General features: G+C 32.6%; 1 long non-coding RNA gene across 1 annotated transcript in view; it reads right to left on the bottom strand.

The window, feature by feature from the left end:
• Window positions 1–556: 556 nt before the first annotated feature.
• LOC126965822 (uncharacterized) overlaps window positions 557–8,328 on the bottom strand; it is a 330,781-nt gene continuing 323,009 nt past the window's right edge. The window contains exons 2-3 of the long non-coding RNA XR_007729612.1: window positions 4,769–4,958; window positions 557–687 (exon numbers count right to left, since the gene is read on the bottom strand). This is a non-coding gene — a long non-coding RNA (uncharacterized LOC126965822). The remainder of the gene's footprint in view (window positions 688–4,768; window positions 4,959–8,328) is intronic.

Below are 8,328 nucleotides of genomic sequence, written 5' to 3'. Positions count from 1 at the left end.
GACAAGTTGACTTTAAACAACCAAATTAAGAGGGAATGGAAAAAGTGCCATCGAACCGTTGAAATTGTTGAAGCTGGAAGATAGGAATCGGTATATCCTTATTAGAACCATGTATCCTATTTCACAACTTCTACTAAAAAATCGGCTCCCACTGAACTAAAAGTATTGCAAAACCCTGCTGAAACCAATTAATATTAATAATTAATAAGTAAAAGGTTTATTTGGTTCAAAAATACAGAAATCTTAAAACTATTAACAATATTATGGATATTACAGAACCAAAATTGTGTCTAGTCAGCATTATGTTAGTAATTTTACTTCTCAACGATGGTATTCTCTTGACACCGTGACACAGACTTCGAGAATTAAATATTTATATATTTATAAGTCTACTGCTACCATAAGCATTGCCAATGAAAATAATAAAAGTATGTATATATTATTTACTTTTATTATTTTCAACAAAAATAATAATAAAAAATAAAAAATCTGTTAGTAATACACTTATCAATTTAAGTTACATAATAATATTATAACATATCAATTTGACCCGTGTTTTTCTCTACACGAGGCATCCTCAGAAGCTTGATTCACTGAAGTCTGGAACAAGACTCTCGTTCTTCTTAATGTTCTCGTCGTTTATCCCCTAAGTTTCGGGCCACCAGGCGTGCGGGTGGTGCCTGTAGACTAACAAAAAGATTTAGTTACATTATTTTAAAAATATTGTACATGTTTGAAGCTGGTACTAAAAAAATAGTGTTTCTTTATCTTTCGTTATGTCTCTGCTTACAGTCTGGTTTATTTCTTATTTCTAACTGTATTATCTTAACGACGAGCAGGACGTTCAGCTGATAGTAATTGATACGCGAACGATTCTTGAAAATCCCCAAAAATTCTGAGCGACCCTACAATTGCGCTCGTCTCCTTGAGGTATAAGATGTAAAGTTTCATTTGCCCAGTAATTTCACTACCTACGGCGCCCTTCAGATCGAAATACAATAATGCTTAAACATTACTGCTACACGGCAGAAATAGGCGCCGTTGTGGTACCCATAATCTAGCCGGCATCCTGTGCCGAACTATTCAATGTAGGTATGTACTTGCTATCGTCGTGGAGATATTTGGAGGGAGGCCTGTGTCCAGGAGTGGACGTCTTCTGGCTGGTGATGATGTACTCACTTTACTGAACTAAAAACTATTGCGTCAGCCTTCATTAACTTGTTTATAACTAAATATGTTAGAATAAATGACCACGGTATATATATAATTAAATATAAAGATAAATAATAAAAAAAAAATAAAAAATACAACCGACTTTATAAACATTATTCAAAAACAATAGATATAATTTATACAATCTAATTAATTAATCTAATTCTAGTTACGATTATTCTTGTTTTTGGAATCGGTGTCCTTCGGCTGCAACCCGCTCTCGCCTCTCGCCTCCTAACGTCGCGCGTGCGACTCAAGCACACCTCACCTACAACTAAAAAGCTATATGTATGTAGTTACAAACCTATTTTGGCTGACACGGGAAGCACCAGCTATGAAATAAAAAAATAATTATCAAAATCGTTTCACCCAGTCGAAAGTTCTAAGGTAACATAAAAAAAAAACATACTGACGAATTGAGAACCTCCTCATTTGAAGTTGGTTAAAAATAAAGTAGATTGTATAAAATATTATTATGAATCTAGTCAGTCGCCACAGTTGGTTGCTCGATCATTCCATATACAGCGTGAAGGAACAATAATAATAATAACATTGACACACTTTTTACACAAATTATATTGCCCCAAGTTAAGCATATAATATAGCCTGTGTTATGGGTTACAAGACAACGATATATTTAATACAATATACTTACTTAAACATACATAAATTCATATAAACATACATATTAACATACATAAATACATTTAAACATCCATGACTCGGAAACAAACATCCATAACAATGGCGATATTAAAAAGTTAAGTACCAGATAAAAAGATCAGTGGTTATGAAATAAATGAATATTAGAGCTGAAAGATCGTTTTATTTAAGAGGTTCCATTAAAACGCACATTACTTCTGTCGAAAATGGAATCCATCGATTTTTGTAAACCGCCATGATTGTTCCGCACCATTTAATTTTTCAATCTCAAGGGAGAACCGTAAAGTAATATTGATCATATTGATGGGAACATTGCCATATCCAACACTTATTCAATTCTCAACCTTTGATACCGATATAAATAATTCATTTCATTTTATCAGATCATTCTGGGGTGTTACATATTTTAAGATGTCTGAATAATGATAAGATGATATCTAAATGTAAAGCCTGATTTGATTCCCTAATTCTTTACTTTTCATATCGTATAATATTAGTCTTTTCTAGTGATGATAAAAAAAATTAACAAAAAACAACCGACTTCAAAAACACTATTCTAAAACATGAGATATAATTTGCACTAAAATGTGTAAAAATAATTGCGTATTTTTATACAATCTAATTAATTAATCTAATTCTAGTTACGATTATTGTTATTTTTGGAATCGGTGGCATACATAGAAAAAAACATACTGACAAATTGAGAACCTCCTTCTTTTTGAAGTCGGTTAAGAACAAAATAGTGTGATTATCAAAAAGAATATATTATTTTTTTATAGCAAAGTTTTTGGGGTATTTGATGTTAGTTGTTATATTTTATTGACAGATCAATATCTGTAAAAATAAATTCATTTTGAAAATATTCTAAAAGCACCCCACGCTGTATATATTTCACAACAATCACAGAATTTGTAACGATTATATGTTATTATTATTTCATTTTTGTAGAATAAATTTAAAGATAGGTTTGCCCAAAGGTTATAAGAATAATTTAATGCACTTATAATAATCCAGAATATACCGCAGTGAAGCACATCAGGGCCTAGCTAGAGTATTGTACATTGTTAGAGCTGAAATGAATTTTGTATTTAACGAAGTCCCTAGTAGGTCAGAAACGACACAATATAATCTGTGGTCAGTAAACGAGGATATAAAAACACTCACGCAATTCATTTTTTATCCAAAGCGTTTCTGTAAGAATAAAGGATTTCAATTGATAATAGTTTTCATTGTACACAACACAAAGAGGAACGGAAAAGTATGAAGTTGTGAAATAAATTCTTAATTAAGGAGTCGACTGAACAGCTCCTTAAAAGAATTTCCAGTATTATATGAACAAAGAGTGCGCTCAGCCAAAAACACAGTGCAAATTGTTCACATCTATTCTAATTCATACAATTTCAACAATTTAGTATTAATTGTAATAAATTATAAGAATTAATACTAAATAAACAAATTGACCTTTAGATTTTAATCTATGTGACTACATAATTGCAAGTATCATAGAAATTTATATATTCATCATACATTGTCCATCAATATGGAGGAGTAAAACATGTTTTACATTTATAATAATATAACAATAACTTAACATTATTTAGATGTTACGAGCATGCAGATGTTATAATAGTTAAGAAACTTTTAAATGATACATTTTTCAAACGTGCCTGAATAACCAAGCTTATAAACACTACCTTTTTTTCATAATAATAAATTATTTAATAACATACGTGTGATAAAATCACTATTTATTACTATTATAATATGTACCTAATCATCTAATTTATTTTAAATGTTACTTTCCTGTCGACTTGAATTTAATTCTTTTGTTTTGATTTTTCATCTTATTAGTATAACTATTACTGAAAATTTGTAATTAGCCTACAGTACTTAATGCCTTTGCCTTACTACAGTACCTACTTGTTAATAACCTAGCTGTAAGTTTTCCAAATAGAATACAAATAAAAAATAAAAAAAAAAAATCTGAATTTGTTGTATGCATTTTTATTTCATTTCACCCATAGATCATCTATAGATAAGAAAGGTTTTTTATAGCAAGCAAAATAGAACAAATACGGTTTTATTACTTAGTACTTACGTAATCAAATACCAAACAAACACATTTATCATAGTTAACATTATGTATATTGTTGTCTAGATTGTAACAATTTATCAAACTATAGATGCCAAAAGCGTACTAAAATACGTTTTCTTACGCTCAACAAATGGATCAGTTTCTTTCATAAAGAAAACGTTAGAGCCATTACAAGAAAAAAAAAGTAAAGTGGTCGTTGACTGTTCACACGCTGTGAAAACACACTACCTAACCTACCTAAGCTTCTATTGTATTGAATTCGACAAGTACATTAATTGAAATCACTTCAGGTTATTTCATGTTGTAACATAGATTTATTAAACGATATAGTCAGCCATGAGACCTATGACTGCTTCAATAAATGCTGAAGTATATTTTGTGATAACTAAAATTTGTATAATAATAGTTTTCACTTCAGTTTTTGTCACGACATATAATAACAATTTGAACAATTTTTTTATGGAATAGGAGGACAAACGAGCGTACGGGTCACCTGGTTTTAAGTGATCACCGCCACCCACATTCTCTTGCAACACCAGAGGAATCACAAGAGCGTTGCCGGCCTTTAAAAAGGTGTGTGCGCTTTTTTGAAGGTACCCATGTCGTATCGTCCCGGAAACTCCGCATAAGGAAGCTCATTCCACAGCTAAGTAGAACGTGGAAGAAAGCTCCTTGAAAACTGCACTGTGGAGATCCACACATCCAGATGGTGGAGATAATATCCTAACTTGTGGCGTGTCGTGCGAAGGTGGAATTCGGCGGCAGGAATTAAGTTAAACAGCTCCTCGGAACACTCACCGTGATAAATGCGGTAGAAGACACACAATGACGTGACGTCTCTACGCAACGCCAAGTGATCCAGCCGTTCACAGAGCACTGGGTCCACGACAATTCGAGCTGCTCTGCGTTGCACGCGGCCAAATAGATCGAGCTGATACTGGGGTGCGCCAGACCAGAGATGACAGCAATACTCCATGTGTGGCCGGACCTGCGCTTTAGGTAGGTAATTAAAATATAAATAAAAATAAAGAAAGTATCAAATATGGAATAAATATCTAATAAAGAAATCGACATGTAAATGTTATTGCCTGTACCTCTGCCTTTAAACTTTATACCACATAAAGGCAGGCAACAACCGCCTTTAAGTTATAATAAACAAATCCTATTAATATAATAAATGTGAAAGTTTGTATGTCTGGATGTATGTTTGAACTTCTTTAACGCAAAAACTACTGAATGGATTTTGATGAAACTTTACAATAATATAGCTTACACACCAGAATAACACATAGGCTTTTATGTATAAAACTATCGCGTGAATTATACTTTATATGGCAAAACAACGTTTGCCGGGACAGCTAGTATTTTATAAATAGACCATTACTGACTATTATACACATATAATATCATAAATTTTACAAAAGAAGAAATATATTCAGAAAGATTAAATAAATGCGTGAAGCATGTTAATCGAAAAAGTTCCGGTTCCGGTTTATATTATAGTTTAAATGTAGATTTCATACTAACGAATATTCAATGAACTCTACAAGAGTTGGTAATATAACCCGTAGTCGTTCAGTTTCTTTCATAAGTGTAAAGAAAATATTAGCAGCCGTACAGGACCAGGGTAAATAGGATATGGTTTCTTTATATTGTACAAAAACACAATCTTTTCATTCAGCTGTTTTCTATTTAGGATGTTTCTCAACGTATTGAATCCAAAGGACCATTGAGTGCTTTGAAACTAGAAACAGTTTCAAATTCCGCTTAATACACGCTTTTTATTAGCTTCACCTGTATGTATGTTTGTAACCAACTCATTTGAGCGCGATTATAACACACTTTAAACGGCCAGATTTCGTTCAAACTTGGTATATTTATCGAGGACCGATGACAATACATTAATTTGATTTGAAAATTCGCACCAATCTTTAACCGATTTATATAGATATTTTTATTTCAACAATGCAAATAATAGTTTAAAAAAACTAAAAAAAACACGCTTATATATATAAACCAAACTAAAAAGTAGGAAATCTTTTCTATTTATTTACACAAAAAGCATGTTTTTTAGTTTTTTTTTTAACTATTTGTTATCTAATATATAAAATTCTCATGTCGCGGTGTTTGTAGTTAAAGTCCTTCGAAACGGCTTGACCGATTCTCATGAAATTTTGAGTGCATATTGGGTAGGTCTGAGAATCGGACAACATCTATTTTTCATCGCCCTAAATGTTAGGGGTGGTCCACGCCAAATTTTTTTTAATATTTTGACACTTTTTAAATTTGTTTGGTTATGAAGTCAGCATTAAAAAATACATACAACTTCAAATTTTCACCCATCTACGATCAACAGTTACTTTTGAATCGCGATTTTAATATCGGCAATACAACGTTTCAGTCAGCTAGTTTTCAAATAAAATTGTCTGACGTTGTGTAATATAATCACGTTTGATGATACATGAAGGAATTTCATATTGCTAATAAGCTTTCTATTGCATCGTGTTATGCGGTAACGAGTTCAGTAATAACGTAAAATTTCATTACATCGTTATGTACCTAAACAATGTGAAACTCCATTGACTCATCAAAATTTGCTTACGATATAATAAAAAAGGGTTTTGTATTCAAATCACTGAATTAATTTATGAAATTATGTAGGTTTATCTTGCGCAATGATTTTAGAATATCATCTAGACAGACTCTTTTCTGATATATTTTTTATGAAAATAAGGGACGAGACGAGTAGCACGTTCAGCTGATGGTAATTGATTCTCGCTGCCCAGTACAATGCAGTGCCGCTCAGGATTCTTGAATAATCCAAAAATTCTGAGCGGCACTACAATTGCGCTCGTCACCTTGAGACGTAAGTCGTTAATTCTCATTTGCCCAGTAATTTCACTAGCTACGGCGCCCTTCAGACCGAATCACAATAATGCTAACACATTACTGCTTAACGGCAGAAATAGGTGCCGTTGTGGTACCTATAATCTAACCGGCATCCTGTGCAAAGGAACCTCCCACTGGTACTGGTATATGATGAAGTCCTTCTCTCTTCAATATCTTCCAAACCAACACGAATGCTACGCTTGCGTACACTAAGTCTAGGATCTCTCGCTATTTCTGCTGTTGATGTATAATTTTCGATCTCAATTATTGGAAACACGAGCAACTGGTAATAAGGGAATAATTGTGAACTTTGATACAGATGTTAGGTGTTGGTCCTCCTGGACACTCTCAACCACCTCTAAAGCCTAGAAAAGGTCGGGATCGCCGCATGCTGTTAAAACTTAAAAGTATATTAGCTATTAAAATTAGCCGAAATAAATATAAAAATGGCAGTTGTAGAGACTCCCGATAGAAATGAATACTTAGAACTTTTAATATCTAAGTTGAAACATATTGTTTGAAATCAATTTAATTATTAATTTCAAATTATTTTCAAAGCTTACTTTCAATAATATACTAAAAAGTGCCCAATGTGTTCAAAGAAGCATCAAAATAATTATCACATGAAATGAGGATTCCCACTCTTTGATATGTATCATGAAGGTAGACCTAAAACTTGGCGTTTATCGTCCATATATAAATCCATACCTACAGCGAGTGGATCCATAAAAATGCTTTTCGATACGCGGTTAAAAAGTACGGAGATATCCATTTCACTGACGAAAAAATGTTCACAATTGAAGAGTACTACAAAAGAATAATAAAAAAAATACGTTAAAAATTTAATTTTATACAGTAGTATTACATAACATTTTGAGTTATTTCATACTTTTCAGTTTTTGAAGACGGTTTTTTTAAACGTAGTGTTTTGTATTAGTACTTTTAGTTTATAGCATCTATTCCGCATCGAACTAAAGAATTACTTTAATCGGATCATAGAACAGAGTAATCGGTGTACATACATAAAAAAATACCGATCGAATTGAGAACCTCCTCCTTTTTGAAGTCGGTTAAAAATGACAAAGTGTACGCTCATAGCTATATAGAAGCTTCTCAAGTCTCCGGAAAAGTGAAACATGGTATAATATCGTGCGACAGTCATGGCTTGGTGGGGGAGGTCTTATCAAGGAGGCACAAAATTTCAGTTATGTGAAAATGGAGTGATGACTTGTGACTGACTAAGATCATGTTCTGGTACCTCTCAAAAAGATTTTTAGAAAAGTATCATAAACAGCTGAGTGCACATGGTCTCACAAGGCTCAAACTACACAAGCTTGGCTGGAGGTCAAATCAAATATTTTAATTCAAAATGGGATATAATATCACTTATTGGAAGCCAAAAACTACCACCCATTCGCAAAGACCTGAGAAGAACGGGCGCAACAAACTCACCGCCATCTTTTTTTTAT

Source organism: Leptidea sinapis, chromosome 8, assembly GCF_905404315.1.
Source record: "Leptidea sinapis chromosome 8, ilLepSina1.1, whole genome shotgun sequence".
Taxonomy (NCBI): domain Eukaryota; kingdom Metazoa; phylum Arthropoda; class Insecta; order Lepidoptera; family Pieridae; genus Leptidea; species Leptidea sinapis.
This window is presented reverse-complemented; position numbering and strand designations above follow the sequence as displayed.